The sequence below is a fragment of the Rhinolophus sinicus genome, linkage group LG07 (genome assembly GCF_036562045.2).
Source record: "Rhinolophus sinicus isolate RSC01 linkage group LG07, ASM3656204v1, whole genome shotgun sequence".
Taxonomy (NCBI): Eukaryota; Metazoa; Chordata; class Mammalia; order Chiroptera; family Rhinolophidae; genus Rhinolophus; species Rhinolophus sinicus.
In genome coordinates, this window is record NC_133757.1 from 89,229,933 (window position 1) to 89,250,612 (window position 20,680).

General features: G+C 46.8%; 1 long non-coding RNA gene across 3 annotated transcripts; it reads left to right on the plus strand.

Annotated features, from left to right (window-relative positions):
• The first annotated feature begins 720 nt into the window (after positions 1 to 720).
• LOC109454208 (uncharacterized) lies at positions 721 to 19,995 on the plus strand. Of its 3 annotated transcripts, XR_012498122.1 has the most exons (7): positions 721 to 953; positions 7,562 to 9,758; positions 13,256 to 13,362; positions 13,986 to 14,105; positions 18,271 to 18,490; positions 19,137 to 19,201; positions 19,377 to 19,995. It is a non-coding gene; the product is annotated as an uncharacterized LOC109454208 (long non-coding RNA). The 3 variants fall into 3 exon arrangements; XR_012498121.1 differs by having other exon boundaries at positions 19,137 to 19,995; XR_002138449.2 differs by lacking the exons at positions 721 to 953; positions 7,562 to 9,758; positions 13,256 to 13,362; positions 13,986 to 14,105 and adding an exon at positions 16,159 to 18,177 and having other exon boundaries at positions 19,137 to 19,995.
• Positions 19,996 to 20,680: the final 685 nt, after the last annotated feature.

Genomic DNA, 20,680 nt, shown 5'->3' on the forward strand with positions numbered 1-20,680 from the left:
GAAGCTCTGATGTCTGGAGCCAAGGGTGGTGCCTAGGAAGCAGCGTGCTTATCAGCAGACAAGTTGTCAACCTGGAGAATGAGGCAGTGAGGGAAGCTCTGGGTGTTAGGCGGGGCGGCAAGACCAGGCAGCCACATCGGACATAGGCGAGGGAAGGTGGAGTGAAAGCACCTGTGTGAGTCGGAGATCCTGGTTGCGGTGGGTTTTGCTCTGACCCACACGTGGGCAGGAGGAGAGCCACTCAGACTGCTGGGGTGGAGGGGTGCTGAGGCTCCTTTCTGCAGGGTTTACTACTGTTTCTGCAAGCATCTCTCTCTCTCTCTCTCTTCATAGCTCTTCCTCCTCCTCTCTCTGCCCTCTCCTTTCCGTTCGTTCCCCTTTCTCCTGCCACTGCTGTTTACCTGACCACCTCTGCCTCCTCCTGATCTTTTAATCTTGCTTTTCTTCTGTATTTCTGCCTCTTCTCCCCTTTGTGACACAATTTTGTATTAGGCTGTGCTATCTATATACTTTAAATCCCAGAGGTGTATTTCCTAATTGTATTTTTAGGGAAATAATTATGCAAGTTAAGATGATTAGATAATGAACGTGTTCTCTGGGCCTGGCCTCTTTACGAAAGGATGATGTTACTGTGATGGGCGTGGGGACCGTTTCCACTTAAGCTAGCACGGTGGTACAGCTCTTAACGGAGCACTTCAGAAACAGCTGGAATGTAACCACATCCCTCCCAGAGTTCGGCCAGAGAGCTAACGTTGGGAGCTGCATGTCCTGGGAAAATAACTGGATATTCGGTGCCTTTCAGGAGGGTAATGATCTGGATGCTGCACAACACGGCTGGGGGCTCAGGACCCCATGGAATTCCTAGATCTGCACGAACATTCTGAAGGCACTTGGAGTTTCTGAACATATGCACAACTTGTGCGTGTGTGCGCACGCACACACAGGCACACAGGGTAAGGTTATGGCTTCCCTCAGGCAGAGGGTTTTGTAGATACTAAATCGCTGAAACATATCAACTCTGGAATTGCTTCATTGCACACTGATGGCGGCCATAAGCTTCCTGCTTACTCCCTATTGACATATAAAAAATGTGCATGAGACACATGCTTTCCTTCTCTGTGTTCTGCTCTTGATCTAGCACCGGCTGCCTTGCAGGATGCTCCTGGCACTCCTGGGCCATCGCGGGTACCTGACACTCCCCCAGCATCCAGCAATGTGCCAACCTCCCTAGGCAGGAAGAGGCGGGGTGCTCTCAGTCTAAAGCCATGAGAGAGATGGTGGCGAGGCCCAGGGCCTGAGTCAGGAAGGCGAAGAGGGAAAGGTTCAGATAGGACTGCGTGTGTGGGGGAGCAGGAAAATGGGGCTAGGAAAACGTGCTTCTGTGTGGAACTGAGGGTCTGGGAGGAGTGATTGCTGGGAAGAATGAAAAGGGAAGGCAGACTAATTCTGGGAGTCTGTTTCTCTGCAAAGGGGGAACTTGGAGCCCAGAGAAGTCAAATCACATGCCCAAGGCATATGATCAGCCAGTAGGGGACAGTAATTCAAATCCAAGGCTCATGGTCCTTGCACTGCCCCCCGCCCACCACCCCTGCTTGGGGAGAAGGATTGTCACAGTTAAATTAACCCCTCCACGTCCTCAAGAAAGAGGACACTTTAAAGACCTTTCTGGCAAGAGGTGTCCACTGACACAGGTGCTGCCGCAAGGAATTTGTGATACAGCCTAGACTTTGACCATAAAAAGGGAAGAATTTCCTCCCCAGACTTAACCAGAGTTCCCTCACTAAACCTAAGCCCTTTGCTTTGTCCACTTTCCCATAACTGACACCGTACCTCAGTTGCCCCACAGGCGTCTGGACGGTAGGGCAGCTCCCTTTATCATCATCTCTCACAGGCAGCAAAGGAAGTGGTTTTACACTTAGTGTGACAGGGAGGACACGTTGCCTGAGGACACAGTCGAAGGAGGGAAGGCGGCGTAGATAACGGATTCCCACTTTTTGGACTTATTTACTCCTCTGAATTATTTTGAAATTATCAGGCAGCCCCAGTCTGGGTGCCCCTGCTTTCAGAATTTTCCCTCCACTGCAGCCTCCTGTGAGGAAAACCACAGAATTGAATTCTTCCATGAAGTCCTAGCTTGGGTCCTGACCACTCACCCACCTTTGCAGGCTCCTGGTGGTCCCAGCGCCCACCTTCACTGCAGGCAGGGTCGCTGGGGTCAGTAAATAAAAATACACACCTCCGTTAAACGCACATTTCAATACAAAAGCAAATACATATTGAGTGTAAGTATAGTCCATGCAATATTGAAGACACACAGTCTGAAAGTTTTTGTGATTCATCTGAAAGGGCCTGAAAAGATTTCATTTGGAAGTTCTGCAGCTTTGGATGCCATCAGCATGATTTCACTCGAGTGAGTCCAGTTAGATCAGAGTGAGAAGATGTCAAACTCCAGAGCCCTGGCACAGGTTTCACCATGTCACCCCTTTTCCAGCACGACCTGCCCCAGTCTCCTACACACCCCCTTCAGGCGAGACGGAAGTGCTGTGTCTGCAATATCATGTTCAAGCAGAAAGAGGTACACAGATGCGTTTCCAGAGCTGTGTGCACAGACCCCTTTTCTCTCAGTATCAGTGAGCATTCACTTTTCTGACTTGTAAAATAACACATGTTCATTGTTAAACTTTTGGAAATCATAGATCAATAAAAGGAAAAATAAACATTCCTTTGGAGCATATGAACTCTGGAGACAGACTGCCTGAGTTCAAATCTCAGCTCCAGCACTTACTGTGTGGTTTCAGGCAGTTTCCTTAACCTCTCAGTGCCTATTTTTCAATCTGTAAAATGAAGGTGATGATAGTGGATTAAATTAGTTTTTGATGACTAAATGAGTTTATGTACATTTGGGTGCTTAAGAAGTACCTGGTACACTGTAAGAACTGTATAAAAATTTGACAAATAAAATGTAAAATTCTGTCAACTAGAAATACGTATTACTGATGCCCTTTTAATGCATTTCTACGGATTCTATCATACAGGTTTATACTATAGATTTCCATACTGTGGCAGATTGCATTTTCCAAAGTTGGGCATAACCGTTCTCCCACCTGATACAAAATTCTGCAATGTGGTCTGGACACATCTCCATCGTGAGGTGGAGTGAATTTCTCTCCCTTTGAATGGGGGCTGTCCTTAGTTGTCTGGTCAACAGAATGTGGTGGAAGTGGTGCCTGGGACTCCCAAGGCGGGGTCAGAGGAGGCTTGTGGTTTTCGCTTCCCTTCTCTGGCACCCTCACCCTTGGGCACTTCCTCTGGAATCCACCCTATGCCAGAGGAGCCCATGGCACATGGTAATAACTAGTGTTGGTGCTTTGCTCAATGCCCCAGCTGAGCGGCCGGCTGGCAGCCAGTGCCCCCTGCCAGCATGTGGGAGTGGGTCAGTCCTGCCGGGCCTTCAATAACTGCCGCCCTGGCTGCCATCTGCCTGCAATGGGATGAGAAACCCTCAAGCAAGAACCACGCGACGGAGCTCAGTCAAAACACAGAGCTGTGGTCATCAATTATCGCTTGGAGCCACTCAGCTATGAGAGGGTTTGGTAGGCAGTGATAGAGAACCAGAAACATGTCTGATGAAAATACTCAAGATCCTGAATTGTAAATACGGACCCAAGGGTCTTCTATCTGTAGTTTCATCATTACTTTCAGAGAGAAGGGACGTTTTCAAACATCTGAGGGGTTCAAATTCGAGCAAATACATTCCTTTCTCTTTGGACAAGTTAATGACCAGCTAGGCTTGAGTCCTAGGTCATTCATGTTGGAAGACAACCTAGAGATCATCTGACAGTTGCGTGTCTGCCTGTTTGCTTTCCAGAGGAGAACTGGGGAGGTGACTTGCCCAAGGTCACCCAGATGCTAAATGACAGAGCCTGGGCTAGACCCCTGGTCTCCTGACTCCTAGCTCCGTGTTCTGTCATTACACTGGGCACCGTGTTTATACTAATGTTTAGGGCAGGGTAGAACTGGGAGTTTCCAAAGGCCTGATGAGAACGATGAAACGGGCTGGGGTCCTGAAGTCCTCTGGGCTCTTTCACAGCTGTGTCCAGCCCATGCTTCTGGGGAGCAAACAGCTTCTCTAAAAAGTGCCGTTTCATGCTGTCTGGTGAGAAAACTGAAATGTGGTGTGTCAAAGCCAAGTCTGTGGAGAAAGGGCCTCCGTGGGGGAGCGGCTGTGCTGAGGGTCGGGAGGGGTGGCTAGCCTCAGGACACCTGCTGTCCTGGGATCGAGAGGGACTGGCAAGAGTGAGGCCCATGGTGAGAGTGGCCCCTGGCCTGGGCAGTGAGAGTCAGTGCGGGGGACTGTCCCCAGGGTCTCCTGCTCATTACCTTTCATATGAGTGGCTCACATTCAAAGACTGGCGGTGCTGGCTGATGCAGGAGGCAGTTGATCTTATCCTGGGAGGAGGCAGGCTTCAGAGAGAGAAGCTCAAAGAGGAGAGAACATCAAGATGCTTGTTATGGGTTAAACTGTGTTTCTCACAGTCCATAGGTTGAAGTCCTAACTCTTAATGCCTCTGAATGTCACCTTATTTGTAAACAGGGTTGTTGCAGGTAGAATCAGTTAAGATGAGGTCATGCTGGAATAGGGTGGGTCTCAAATCCGATGAGTGGTGTCCTTAGGAAAAGGGGGAAATTGGACACTGACCCACACACCGAGGAAACATCGTGTGACGATGAAGGCAGAGTCCGGGATGGTGCTTCTACAAGCCAAGTAACATCAAAGATTGCCAGAAAACTACCAGAAGCCAGGAGTGAGGCAGAGGACAGATTTGCCCTCACCGCCTTTGGGGGGAACCAATCCTGTCCACACCGTGATCTCAGATTTCCAGCCTTTGTTACTGTGAGCGAATACCTTTTTGTTGTTTAAGCTGCCCCATTATCATACTCGGTTATGGCAGCCCTTGGAAATGCATATAATGTTCTACAGGTCAATGCTTAGCGTCTTGAGATAAAAAAGAAAAAGATGAAAGGGGCAAGAGAATAATTGGTTGGAAGGGGGAAGGGTGGGTGGGGGTGACCTTGGCTTATGGAAAACTCCATTGGGAGAATCACAAAGCAGGCCTCTGGACTTCTGGAGCAAAGTCATGCCACCTGCAGTGGAGAATTATACACTTTTTGAGACATAACTCTTGGCATATTATTGGGTCCTGGTAGAGACAGAACACTTAGCCATGAACATCAAGTGACAATGCATCTGGAAATGCTTATTATGAGTTGCATTCTGTCAGACCTGCCAAGTTATAAAGTCAGACAGGTCCAGCAGGCGTCCACTGTGGTGTGGAAATATTCCATCTCCAGTTGAGCCTGAGTAGGGCCAGAAGGCATGCCTAACTGGCAGACCTCCTTGTCACCCACCACTGTTAGACCAGTTCCCTTTACCAACTTGTGCCTATGACCATAGAGGAGAATCCCGCAGCTGGAAGAGAAGGACAAAGACCGAGCTTGGTTTACAGATGGATTAACTCAGTACGTGGGTGCAAGTCAAAAATAGACAGCGGCGCTGCTTTCCCCCCACATTTAATGGTGGCCCTCAAAGACAGTAGAGAGGAAGCATCTTCCCAATGGGTAGAGTTGCAAGCAGTACATCTGATCATCTACTTTTTATGGAAGCAAAAGTCGCCTAAGGTGAGTGGCCAATGACCGATCCAGGGTCAGAAAGGATAGGGAACAGAGGATCACAGGCGAGAAGGTGTGGGGAGAAGCATGTGTTGGCATATGGGAGTGGGCATGAAGTGTAAAGACTTTTGTGTTGCTCTCACCAGGAAGTGCATCTGTATAAACACTCACCAGGGACTGTCTGCTATCAACTGGACAACTAAGTAGACAAAATCACTTATTCTATTGACATTAGCCAGCCTTCGTCGTCAGCCACCCCAGGCTGGAGTGCCATGGTGTCAGAGAGGAAGACACGTGTGGGCCCAACAGCATGGACCCCCCCACTCAACAAGGCTGATCAACTACTGATGCTTCTGAACGTCCAAACTGTTAGCAATTCAAACCGATTCATGCAGGCACCATTCCTCAAGGCAACCAACTGGCCACTCAGTGCCATGTTGACCACATTGGCCCCCTTCAATTCTGGAAGGGCCAGTGGTTCCTTCTCACAAGGATCCATACCATTGCTGGGGATGAGTTTGCCTCTCCTGCCCTTGAAACCTCAGCCAGCATTATTGTGCAGGTCTTCCAGAATGGCTGGTCCATCGGCATGGAGTCCCACACAGCACAGCATCCACTTCACAGTGAAGAAAGTATGAGAGTGGCACTGTCACTCGAGGATCCACTGGTTTTATCATATACCACATCACTCAGAGGCAGTCGTCCTCAGGCAATACTGGAGCAGCCTTCTATAGGCACAATGGAAGCCCTAGCTTAGAGGGATGGGTGCCATCATTTGGGATGCAGTGCATTTTTAAAATCAGTGACCCTTATATGGTGCTCTGTCTTAAAAAAAAAAAGTGATGCTAAGGTCCAGGAACCAAGGACCAGAAGCAGGGATGGCCCCATTTACCATCATGCCAATGACCCACGGGACGTTATATGCCTGTCCCTGCAACTTCGGGGTCTGCAGGTTTGGAAGTTCTGATTGCCCAAGGGGTGCACCCTTGCCAGGGGTCACAGCAAGTATACCATTGAGCTACAAGTTACGGCTCCTGCCAGGGCACTGTGGACTCATTGTGCCCAGAGACAGTGGGCAAGCAGGAGAGTCATCATACTTATAGGAGCAAGTGGCCTTGACCAGCAGGAAGATGCAGATCTGCTTTTATACAATGGTGGCAAGAAAGAATGCATGTGGAATCCAGAGGTTACGGACTGAATGTTTGTGTCCCTCACCCCACCCCAGGTTCATATGTTGAAGCCCTAACTTCCACTGAGGCTGTATTTGGAGATGGGGCTTCTTAAGAAATAATGAAGATGAAATGAGGTAATAAGAATGGGGTCCAGATCCAATAGGATTATAGCTTTATAAAAAAAGACACCAAAGAGCTCTTTCTCTCTCTTCTTGTGCATGTACCAAAGAAAGACCAGGTGAGGACAAAGTGAGAAGGTGGCCGCTTACACCCAAGGGCTGCGCTCTCACCAGACACCAATCCTGACGGCACTTTGAGCTTGGAATTTCAGTCTCCAGAACTGTGAGAAAACAAATTTTCATTGTTTAAGTCATCCAGCCTATTTTGTTATAGCACCTCAAGCAGACGAACACATCAGGTGATGCACTTGGGTCTCTCCTGGTACTCCATTGCCTCATTGTAGCTGGGAATGGACATATGCAGCCCCCCTGGTCAGAGAAGAACGATTACATGGGTTCATAACCCTCAGGAATGAAGTTTTGGGCCTAACACTCAGAAAAGTCACCAAGACCTGCCAAAGTTTGTGAGGCATTGCTGAGGCTGAGGGTTAGGGATAGCAGAGAAGGGAGAGGATGGTATTAGTTGTGGCCCCAAGGTCAGTTGCAAAGATGGGGGCAACAGTTCATCCCATTAACCTCCCTCTTCTTGTTCTCCTTTAGGAAAAAAGGTCCACTGGAACCATGGAGGAGCTGCTGCTCAAATTTGTGCGGACAAGTAGATATGCTTGGTGCAGGGTGGGTTGTAGTAGCTATGAGAAAGTGTCTGGTGGACGTCCAACTACAGGGTGCAGATATGACGCCAGCTGCTGTGCTGTAAAGCCCATCAGCACATTTTCACTGAGGCCCCATTCTCATGGGCTGTTCCCAGCCAATGAATGAGTGGCAAGTATAGTAAGGAAAGTCCCCTCTTGGGAGACGTGGGACCCTCTAGTGACGGATACTGGGTTTGAGGACTCCTGAACTTTCCTTAGACTGTGTCATCCTTTAGGATTCTTCTACCCAACTTTCTGTTCCTCTGTCTGTCCTTTAGCGTCAAACTCGATTCATTAAACCTGTCTGGTTGTTCTTCCAGCTTTACCTGGGCCCCTCCCTATATCCCTTTGTTGATATTTCTTCTAAAATATCCTTGAAAGTTTGATCTGGTCTTGGTATCTTCTTCCCAGAAGACCCAGAATAATACAGTTCCTCTAACCCTTGCTCATACCTCTATAAACAGACCTTCTATAACACATCTCTTCAAACATCCCAACCTGAGTGGGACATCTGTTTCCTTCTGGGACCTTGACTTACATAGATTGCTACAGACCATAAATGCTGTAAGCACTTCAAAGAGGAAAGGGCAATGTTGGATTGTGTGGTGAGAATAAGCAACAAGGAAGAAATGGGTTGTGAAATATGTGATTGACCAGAGGTTGGAGGTTGGCATTTCAGATCGGGTGTGTGTGTGTCCACAGCTGCATAAGCAAAGGCACTGGGGCAGAAACATGCACTTATGGCAGCGTCTGTCCAAGAGTCCACACTTCTTTTTAATGAGTTCCCACTGTCCTATGGGCGTCAGCCCACAGAATGCTCATTTCTCCACCTTCATTACTTGGAATCTCTGAGGAAGCTTCCTCCTTCCCTCTGTTCATCACCTCACTACATGTGTCTTTCTAAGTGCATCTAGGAGCTCTTGTTTGACAAGATCTGAGGCCATGGCCAGGGCCAGATGGACTCCATGGGAAGCATGCGGGAAAAGGGGGACAGGAGTACAGGGAAGAATCAGTGCCCTGACATTCTGAGGTCCAGGGCTCAGGATATTGGAAGCATTGGCACTGGATAGCCCCACTTCTTAGAGGCCAGCAGTTCCCTTCAGAGTTCAGAGGGTGAGGCAAGCTTGGTTCGACCAGGAGCACAGAAAAACAAAAGTCGCAGACAGCCAGGGACTATACAGACCTTCTGACAGAGGCTCCTATAGTCATACCCAGCCTTCCCTACTAAGCTGCGGAAACCTGTATTCTGTTTATTCATTCATTCATTGAGCACAATTACAGAGTTCCTACCATGTGCCAGGAATTATTGTAGACACTGGGGATGCACTATTAAACAAGACAGATAAAAGTCTCTGTCCTCATGGAGCTTATATCCTGGTCGGGAGAGAGACAATGAATATACCAACCAGTAAGACAAATAGGAGGTCAGAGGGTGGGAAGTGCTATGGAGCAAAACGAATCAGGGAGAGGTTGACGACTGCTCACGTGTCCAGCTCGGACAGCCGCAGGAGGCCTGGAAGACAAGGCAACGTGGGACAGAGATTTACAGGAGGGGAAGGAGCAAGCCTGTGGGTTCCTTGGACAGTGGTCCATGCAGTGGAAAAAAGCGTGTGCAAAGACCTGGAAGGAGGGGTGTTCTTGGTGCTCTCATTAACATCTGTCTACTTAACGTCCCCATACTCGGCCACCAGCACACAGATAAGCTGCTAATTTGCAGTCTTGGCGTTCCAGTGGCTTGCATGTCCAGACTGTGTCAATGTTATCTAACTGTAGCATCTAAGAGGCAAAAACAGTCATTTCTCAGTATGGCCTCAGGCTTGAAGTCCATCATCTCATGATCTTCATGAGGTTCAGAGGCAGATAAGGCTCCTCGAGTGTAACTCTTCTGTGCATTCTCTCTTGACCCAGACTTTGAACTACCAAAGGACAAGTAGTACCCTAGCTTTTGGAATTAAAAAATTTCAGTCCTGCATCACTTATAGGCTGCAGGACACTGAATAGTAACTTAACCTCTGAGCCTCTGTTTCTTTATCTAGAGGTGAAGATGAAAGCAACATCTACCACACGTACCAGGAAGGAAATCATATGAGACCATGCGTTTTAAGGTATTTATGAATGCTTGGCTTTTATAGAGTACAAATATAGTAACTGGACCAGTAACTGGTCTATTTTTGGATATTTTAGTTACTATTCATACGTAAAAAACTGTACCAAAAAATTAGTGGCTTAAAACAACAATCACTTATTTGCTTACGATTCTGAAATGTGGGCTGGGCTTAGCTGGGTGGTTCTTTCCGGGTGTCACTTTTGTAGCCGTTGTCATGCACAGCTCAGCTGGGGCTAGATGTCCTAAGATGGATTCACTCACGTGTCTGGCCTCAGTCACATGTTCTCAGCTAGGCCTTTTGTCTGGGGGTGTCTTCATCTCCTCTACATGGTTTCTCTTTTCTTAGCAGGATAATCGTGTCTTTCTTTCTTTCCTTCCTTCTTTCCTACCCTCCCTCCCTCCCTCCCTCCCTCTCTCCCTCCCTCCCTCCCTCCCTCCCTCCCTCCCTCCCTCCCTCCCCCTTCCTCCCTTCCTTCCTCCCTTCCTCTCTCTCTCTCTCTCTCTCTCTCTCTCTCTCTCTCTCTCTCTTTCTTTCTTTCTACATGTTTACAGCCACTTTTCTAGAGTATGAGAGCAGCTGCTGTTAAGGTTTTTGAGGCCTGGGCTCTGAAGTCACACATCACTTTTATCCCATTTGATTGGCCAAAGCAAGACAAAAAGCCAGCTGAGATGTAAGGGATGGAGAAACAGGTTTCACTTTGCAAAGGAAGGAGTTGTGAAGTCACTTTGCAAAGGGGTGTGCCACATGGATGGAAGAAATGGGCCATCTTTAGAAACAATATACCACAGTCTATTCTTTGGCTGCAGCAAATCATTCTCCATCATCCGCAAAATGCACTCACCATTTCCAAGACCCCAAAAAGTTTTTATCTCATTATGGCATCGATTTTGAAATCCCTTATCTCATGATCTGCATCGGGTTATCACGTGGATAAGACCTCTCACGTATGGCTTATCATGTGCAGTTTCTCTTGATACAGAGATTTTGAACTTAAAAGACAACTATTCCCATCCCCATACCCTTAAAACAGTAGTGAGACAGGAACTGGGAAGACCCCATAAACACTCCTATTTAAAATGGAGAGGATGGAAACCACAAAGCACTCACTGGTCCACAGCAATTATGAAGCCCAGCTGCTCACATGTTGTCTTCCCCTGTATAGCTCACAGAATGTTCTTTTTTTTTTTTCTTTTTTCTTTTTAATTAGTTTTTAGAGTTCATTGAACTGTTTGTACCTTTTAGACAAATTTTATCCTACTTTTTTTTTTTTTTTTAAGATTTTATTGGGGGAGGGGAACAGGACTTTATTGGGGAACAGTGTGTACTTCCAGGCCTTTTTTCCAAGTCAAGTTGTTGTCCTTTCAATCTTAGTTGTGGAGGGTGCCACTCAGCTTCAAGTTGTTATCCTTTCAGTCTTAGTTGTGGAGGGCGCAGCTCAGCTCCAGGTCCAGTTGCTGTTTTCTAGTTGCAGGGGGCACAGCTCACCATCCCTTGCGGGAGTTGAACCGGCAACCTTGTGGTTGAGAGGGCGCACTCCAACCAACTGAGCGATCTGGGAGCTCAGCTGCAGCTCAGCTCAAGGTGCCATGTTCAATCATAGTTGCAGGGGGTGCTGCCCAGCATCCCTTGTGGGAGTCGAGGAATCGAACTGGCAACCTTGTGGTTGAGAGCCCGTGCTCCAACCAACTGAGCCATTCAGGAGGCAGCTCAGCTCAAGGTGCCGTGTTCAAGCTTAGTTGCAGGGGGCGGAGCCCACCATCCCTTGCGGGACTCAAGGAGTTGAACCGGCAACCTTGTGGTTGAGAGCCCACTGGCCCATGTGGGAATCGAACCATCAGCCTTCGGAGTTAGGAGCATGGAGCTCTAACCGCCTGAGCCACCAGACCGGCCCCACAGAATGTTTCTTGATTAGGGCCTGATTTTGTTCCCTGAGAGGGCTATCTAGTCAGTGTTCCTCTGTGGCATTGAGATCTTCCCTCTGGACTCTTGGTTTCATCCTCTGACATGTATTTTCTTTTCTGTAGGAAATTATCCATGTCTGTGACTAAGTAGATTTCTCAAACTGATTCTTGTTTACAGAAAGTGGAGGTCCAGCAGTCTCTTTCATTTTGAATTATCTCTTTTACTTTAAGCCTAACCTTGTAGTAATTTCACTGACAAAGCTCTCTTAAAATCTTTGGGGGTTTCCTATGAATCTTATTGGGATTCACTACATGCCCCCAAAACCTCATCCATAAATGTTTTTGAGACAGACCTTTCTAGTTGGGTGTGTCAAGCTGCTGTGGGACAATGCCCTCAAAATTCTCAAAAGTCATTTTTTTCTATCTGAGAGGGTCTCCTAAGCTCTTACATTCAGAGGTCTTACAACCATACCCTTGATTTGATCTTTCTGATCAGGCTATTCTTATCTGAGAATCTTTGCCTGGCTGAGGATACTAAGGATCCAAAACAGTTTAATTTTTTTCTAAATCAGAAATTCCTCCGCCCTCTATATTTCTTCTAAAATGTGCTTGGATACTGAACAGTTTCTTCCTTAGCTTATCTCTCTTTGGCAGTACCTTATCATACACAACTGGATGCTTTCAACATTGTGTCTAGGAATCTGCTTAGCTAAATCCATATGTTTATTAAGTATTTTATATCTTTTCAATTGCTGCTGGCAATGTTTCTACATAACATAGATTGTTCTTCTTCCATCTTCTAGTAACAATTTCCTCACTACCTTTGCAGCATACACTAAAAGATGGTTCACCACTTTTCCAGTCTTTGCTAACAACCTATTCACTACTTTACCAGCTCCTGCGTGCTGTCTTGTCCCAAAGCCAATGCCAAGTGTATCAGATTTTTGTTATGGCAGTACCCCTCTTCTAGATATGAATTGCTTTAGCAGTTACCTAATGCTGTGCAACAAATCACGTCATGTTTTTGTGGTTTCAAATAAGAACCATTTATTTGCTCACTCTTCTGTGGTTCAGTAATTTGGGCAGACTTAGCTTGGATGCTTATCTCTGTTCCACATGGTGTTGGCCGGGTTCAATTTTGTGCTTGCACTCAATTGTCCATTTATCTGGGAACTGGCTGATGGAGATGGCCTCATACACATCTTCCAGTTGGCTGGGGCTGTCAACAGAGGCACCTCTGTTCTTTTCTGTGTGGCCTCTCCAGCAGAAAGCCTGGACTTTCTACATGATAATGGCAGCGTTGCAAGAGAAGAAGCCTCAATGTACAAGCAGTTATAGACCTCTAGCTTGCATCACAGTTGCTGAAGTCCCATTGGCCAAGAAATTCACATAGCCAAGCTCAAAGTCAATGTGGGAGTGAAATGAACAAAGGAATTGATTGTGAGAACCATGATCTATTGAGGGGCTGTTAATGTATCAGTGTACCACACTTGGTTCCCTCATTGATCTATTCTTACTGACTTCCTGACTCAGATTGTGGCAGAGAATTCTAATGCTTACCCATATCTTGATCTTGTACTCTTTTTCTTCCAGGCTTACAGGAGGATTAAAATTATTGTGTTGTCCCTCCTTGCAGTGGGGTCAGGAGACCAGTGGGCCATGTGGGTTGTGAGTGTGTGAAGAGCTCATGTCATGTCCAGGTAGGAAATTTAATTGCTGGTGTGAACACCTCTAATCTCTCCATTCCTGCCATATGGCACGAACCCTGTTTCTGTTGAGGGTGTGCATTTCTAATGGCCTGGATAGGCAGCGGAGTAACAACCATGTGAAGCAGAGCCCCCATCCTAACCTTCACACTTTATCCCTGTACAAAGAGGTAACAGTTAAACTTTACTGTTTTAAACCATTGAGATGTGGGGTTTGTTGGTTACCTCAGCATAACCTAGCCTCTCCCGGTAGACACAGAGGCCTCATTACCTCCATGCTCTGTGGTCAACTGTAGCTCCCTCCTTGGGTACATTTCGTGGAGATTTAAGCAGCCAGAAAGGGATGCTACAGATAACTGAGTGTCTAATAAAGAAGATGGAGGAAAAGGGGAAGGCAAAGAGCACTGGGCTGATGACGAGCCCATTGCATATTTACCAAGCATTTATGGAGTGCCTCCTATGTGCTGGGTTCTGTGCACTGCCTGGGGTACACAGTGATGTAGTGAAATACAGGCCACCAGGGAAGCTGACATACAAACACGGGAGAGCCGTGAGTGCCACCGAGTGCTGGCACTGATTCTCTATTTCCTCCTCTAATTGGCTAATTGTCCCTGCAGGCAATTTCCATAGAGAAATTCCAGGCATGGCATCCGGGGTGGCAGCCTCATTGGAGTAAGTATGTGGCCAGCCTCCCAAGGTGACATCTTTGAAGGCCAGCACTCATCTGGATTCATAAGGTCTGTGATTTGTGTAAAAGCCAGTCTCATTACTTTATAATCACATATCAGATTCAATCTTACAGATGACAAATATGGGGACAAAACAGAGCTCTTCTGAGGGCTGCGGTTTGCAAATTTGAAGCAGTGACTGTGGCTGAAATGGGAAGGTACTTTTGAACATTCAGTGCCAGCTCAGAGCTGAGGGCCTTAGGAGGTTGGACAGCATTCACGACAAAGCTTTGAGACTCTGACATTGTAAAGTCGCAGTACAGTGAGGGATTAACCCATGAAATATTAACTTCTAATGAGTGTTGGTTCATGCATTTTAAAGGCAGATCTGCCGTGGAATGTCTGGGACCCACCAGGCTGAGCTGTTCAGGGCTGCTTGCGAGGCAAACAGAAGACTGGGCATTTGCTGAGGTCACACCCAGCAGGGGCGCTGCCAGTGAAGTTCAGGGGGTTCACCATCAAGGGGAAGCCAGGTGTGGCTTGTGGGTGGGGCAGAATTTAACTGTGTTTAGTTGGTATGAATTTTACTGTACATTTAACATCAGATATAAGGAAAGTTTTCTTCCCACGGCCTCTAATTTAATTTATTTACAGCCCACATCCTGCCAAGCCAATGGAAACATCAATCTTAGTCATAACTAATGCTCTTTCCTCCAACGCTATGCCCTCCTTGGCTTGTGAGTAACAGAATCTTGAAAAGGTGCAGACTATTTGCTGGGTACCCGCTGGTCTTTAGTTTCCATGAACATGTCCAGTTTTTAAGCCCACACGGTCCCTTGACGCTTAGCTGCCTCTGTGAGAACTGGCACATAAGGCCTTGGTTAAGACCAGGAGCCGGGTGCATAGGTTTATTCTCCAAGACAGGCATTTCCTGCAGAGATCCTGGCACCCCTGGGGGGATACGGGGGAATAGCAAATGCATCCTTGCTTCTCCGGAATCCACAGGTCCCCTCTTAGTCTTGTACGTCTTCCCAACCCTCTCTCAGGTCTGCCTGTGTCATGCTACTGTCCCCTCTGCTGTTTCCTCCCAAGCCCCAAGACGTATCCTTTTTTCAGACAATGCTTTTTTTTTTTTCTTTTTCCCCTTTTGGTCTCTAAGACCACACACTTTTAAAAAATATATATTTATTTATTTTCAGTTACAGTTGACATTCAATATTATTTTACATTAGTTTCAGGTGTGCCTCGTAGTGGTTAGACATTTATATAATTTATGCAGTGAAGTGGTGGCGCAGAGGTGGGGAAAAGGGAACCGTGTGCACTGTTGATGGGATTGCAGATTGGTGCAGCCACTACGGAAAATGGTTTGTAGTTTTCTCAAAAAACTGAAAACAGAACTACCGTCGGATCTAGCAATTCCACTTCTGGGTATTTATCCGAAGAAATCCAAAACACAATTTCAAAAAGATATATGCACCCTTATGTTCACTGCAGCACTATTTACAATAGCCAAGCTATGGAAGCAACCTAAATGCCCATCAATAGACAATTGGATAAAGAAGCTGTGGTACACATTTACAATGGAATATTACTCGGCCATAAAAAGGAATGAAATCTCACCATTTTCAAGACCACGCACTTTAAAAAACAGTAAACAAAAGCCTTTTAACACTGCCCTCTGGGCAAAAGAAGCACAGTTTTCAGGACTCAGTGTCCAATTACCTACTCAAGAGGACAATGAGGAAGTGGATAGTATCTCTCATTTTTTTCTGAGGTTTTTTTTTCAGCAAGCAGGAAGACCAAAATGCAATATATATATATATATATATATATATATATCATGCCAAAAAAATGTACACACATTTTAAGAGATTTTAACACTTTAGTCAACATTGGTCAAACAGTAGTTCACCTTCATCAGAAGTGTCTGGACGCTGATGGTAACCACTTTGAGCACCTCTGGTCATTGCTGAAGTCACACGTGACTTGTATTCATCTTTTGCTATTGGTATATATTAATAGTTTTTTCCTTTCTTAAAATGTGTATACATTTTTTCGGCACCCTCTGTGTGTGTGTGTGTGTATCTATCTATCTATCTATCTATCTATCTATCTATCTATCTATCTATCTATCCATCCATCCTCCATATCTCCATATAGGCGTTGAGCCTCGAGTGGTGGCAAATAAAGGAGTCATAGCACAAGCAGGGGTTGTAGATAATACATCAGAAATTAAATGGCGTATAGAGCAGTCACTATGGCAGATGGAGAGCTCCTTCCAAGAACACAGAGCCTCCAACAGGCCGTCTGTGAGTGGGCACCCTGGTGGTCATGGACTGGCTGGGATGGGCTTATACAGAACCCCAGCGGAACGAGGCAGGCAGAGTAGCAGGGTCCAGGAGGACATGTCTCCTACTGACAAGATGCATATGGCGGCCATCGTACTCAGTGGCCTTTGCTGCACACTGACCCAGGGCCTGCCACGTGCCGGGCAATGCGGAAGTCACGCGGAGGGCTTGAGGAGTAGACAGAGGGAACTCGCAATGGGGTGCGTTCCAGAGGCAGAGGGAGGACACCGATATGCTGGCACAATGTCCCTCGCAGCAGGCAGCGCTGGGAGCTCCTGTCTGTGCTGGGGTTGAGGACCTGCCAGGAGACACCAAGGCAGCCACCCAGGTCAGCATCTCAGAACCTCCCTCCATGGTTCCCAAATGCCCCTGCAGACATGATTATCGTTGTCTTCAAGGGAACTTTTCTGAATCATGTTTCTTCACTTTCCAATTTGTTGTGAGATAAAAATAAATTGCCTTTTTCCTTTCCGATGAAGAGAACTTCACAGTGGCCATGAGGTCTGGGCTCTTCAGTTCTGGTCCTGCTGAAACCGGAAGGTGGAGTGTGAAAGGCCCTTGTGCCGTCCCCGTCCCAGCCACCCCTCAGCATCCATGTCACGTTCGGGCTCAGATAGAGGGGGCTGAAGTGGGGGCGGGGGCACCCCGTGTCCACAGCACAGACCGAGGAAGGCCCCCTCTGTGGGGTGGCCGGGCAGGCTCTCCCTGGGTCACTGGCCAGGCCACTCCTGGCTCCTTATTTCTTGCATCCTGGCTTTTTCGGTCTGGGTGTGGGTTTGGCCTTTGTCACAGGGCTCTTGTCTTTTACATTGGATCTCACTGCTTCTTCTTTTTTCATCTGCTTCTGGGGGACCCGCCTCTTGACTGTTTAACAAGGGTCCCCTCCTCCAGGGACAGTTATGTTCCTCCTACTTCCCCTCCCCTCTTCCTCCTCCTTCTTCAACTCATCTTCCTCTTTCCTTCTTCCTTCTCCGGCTCCTCTTCCTCCCCCTCCCCCTTTCCCTTCTCTTTATCTTCCTATGTCCTGGGTAGGTCTCAAGTTTCATAACTTTCCTGACCACTGAGGAACTCGGGTCCAGAGCCAGCCCAGAGTGGAGAAATAAGGATTTATCTATACCATCTATTGCGATAAGGCTATTTTAAATCCCCCTTTATGTTGTTGTGATTAATTAACTGGTTTACATGATTTTCAAAAGGGTCTGGAAGTGCACAGATAATCAGATCACAAACCATTGACAATGCTGTGAACGTCAGATTCAGGTTTCATCAATTGGACTCAGCGTTCCTTTTGTTTTAAGTTGGAAGACTGGTTCATGGTCACGTTTGGATAAACTTCTGCTGGTTAATTTCTCTCAATGCCTGGCTATTCCAATGCATTTGGGGAGTTACTGAGCCAATCTCCATTTTTGAGCCTGAAGGTTTTGACCGGTGACAATAAGTGGCAGAGAGAGCAAGAGACTCACTACCCAGTTGTAGAATTGATGGAGATGTCTCCTCTTCAGTCTGGAGCCGTGACGCACGTGTGGATACCCTATGACAACAGTGGATTCGAGCCCTTCTATCAATAGCATCAGTGCCCATAAGAGGGGTCAGAACTTTTGGCCTTTTTCTTGGGGAAAGAAGAGCGCAGGCTAGTTTCCAGGGTAACCCAGACTCCACTTCTCAGGGCCTCAGAAGAAGCTAGCCGGAAGTGGGACCTATGCAACTGGGATTCGGATTCTAGGCACAGAGTTAGGACACAATCTACCTTCTCTTCCTCTTCCAAGAAGGTTCCCTGTTCTCATCTGATAGAGGTTTGCAAATGTTTGTGTTTCAGCCTTGTACTATCTGCCTCATTCAGTGTTCTATTTATATGTCATTTTCTTTTTTTGGTTAATTTGTTTCAGAGAAATGAAACCCAAGCTTCCTGATGCAGCCTCAGAGCTGCTTCCCAATCACATGGGTGGCCAGGCTGAAGCAGGAAGAGGCCTGTCTGGCTTCAGCTCGTATTGCAGAGATGGAAGGTCAGAAACACTCAGGTCAGGGCAGATCTAAAAATAAAGACACTGGGGTCTCTTCAGAAGCCTTGGAGATTTCAGAGAGCAGACAGCGAGAAGTAGCTGAAAGGTGAGGCTCTCTTTGGGGCGTGCTGGGTCTGGCGAACCCTGGGTCTCTTTGTTTTTGTTACTCCTACAGTCCTATCAGTGACGTGAAGTCAAAATTGGTTCAGATATGTCTTTGTCCAACTCAGTCGCATGTGCTGGAGTTGGCTGGTTGCACTGGGAAGCAGGCATGGAGATGTGGGCTGGTACTAACTCTGATGCTTTTGATCAAGGGCAGAGGCAGACACTCTAGGAGCTTCTCCATCAGGGAAGGGAGCAGACGTGTGATGTCAGGACTAGAATGATCTATGGCCTGTTGCTTATTTATCCATGGTATATGCTGTAAAAGCCTCCATTATTTTTCCTTGTTGGTTGACTTTTGCGCCTCTGTGAGCTCTGACACTAAAGACCAGAGGGTGTGTGGCCACTCTTACACTTGCAGTAATCAGTATGTTTCATGCCCTGTCACATAGAAGGCACTTAGTAAGTATTTGAGACTCTGGAATATAATTTCTACAACAAAGCAGCAAGCTTCTTGCCCCCTTTGTTATCCTCACTGGCTTTGGGGATCTACACTGAAACATCGAGATTGGCCCAATAGCTCTCCAAAGAGAAACCAAGAACTTTAAAAAAGTGTTTGATACATGTTTTGGATTACTGTCTCTTTTCAGGTTGTCAGACAGATGAGAAGGTGCTGTCTTCTCTTTAATGAGAGCGATGTTGACCCAGAAAAACTGTGAGTGGTCATGGCAGGATCTGTCCAGATCCACGAGGTTGATTTGAGAGTTTATTTCTGGTTAAAAAAAAAAAAAAAAAAAAAAAAAAAACTCTCTTGAAATTTTCTTACTTGGATCACGCAACCCTCTCCTTAAGTCACCCGTGTTCCTGTGTTTTCTGGATTGCCATTTTAGTGCCACATTAATGCAGATGTCTGATTGCAACAACTCGCCTCAGCTCAAGTTTCGGGAGCTCAGCCTCTCAGGAAACTGGGTTCTTTCTCCCTGTGGGCACCTCCTGCAGGAGAAGCAGTGGAAGGAGCAGGCTGAGACTCTTGACTCAAAGAAGGTGATTAATTATGAATCTCATCCAACTGCTCTCGCCCCATCTCTCTCGCTGTCACAGTAATGAAGAGCTGACAGTACAGCTGTTTTCAATGAGCATTGTCACCTGGGAAATTCAAAATTCTTTCAAAACATCATTTGAAGATCCATCTTCACACCCTGGTAGCAAAGTGTAATAAATCCACTGGATTCTTGAACGTGAAACCACTTGAGAAAGTATTAGAAAGGAACAAATTGTGTTACAATGCAAAGAACATAGGGTTTTGAGGCAGAAGATGTTTAATTTTGAGCCTTGGTTCTCCCAAACACTAGTTGTATCTTGTAGAGCAAGTCATTGGAACTCTTGAATTCTTCATTTCCTTAGCTGTAAAGTGGAGACAATAAATACTTAGTATTATTTAGTGAGAACCTGCTATTAAAAATTTGTAAACTGGAGACAATTAACAACTACAACTTATTGAATCCCTTCTCCGCAGCTGGGATGTGTTAATTTTGTTATCTGTATCTCGGTTTAATCTACTAAAGATTTGAGCAAAATCTCTCTCTCTCTCTCTCTCTCTCTCTCTCTCTCTCTCTCGCACACACACACACAATTCAAGAAAATAACATAAATAGGTCAGAGTAAAAGTCTGAAAGTAACAGAGGCAGGGGTAAAACAGGTACCCGGATTACATTTGGAAGCATCAGTGGATCTGTGTCTTATGCCTGTATCCCTCTGCCCCTCCTTCCAGGCCAGCCCTGCTCATCCTGCCCCCTCAGTCCAGCCACCAGCCTTACAAGCAGAAAGGCAGAAAGTGTCAATGCCTTTGAGCAACACATCAGTTCTAGCATTACAACACAGATCTTTCAATTACATAAATGAGATCATCTTTTGAGAGAAAAGTGTTGCTCAGGATCAAAAGTCAGAGTCTTGAAGGGCGCAGGGCACAGAGTTTCTGGAAAGAACAAACAGGGAATCCCACCTTGCAGGCTTCCTACGAGGCAGGCTGGTGGGCAGAAGCTAAGGAGCCATGGAGGTTCCACACTGTGAGCATCCCAGGTGAGGCCACTGGTCAGAGCAGAAGCTGGGAGGAGGTGTGAGTGATGATGAGAAAGGAGCAGGAATGAAAGGTGCATCAGGGGATGTCACTCAGAAAATTAGTGGCTAAGGCCAG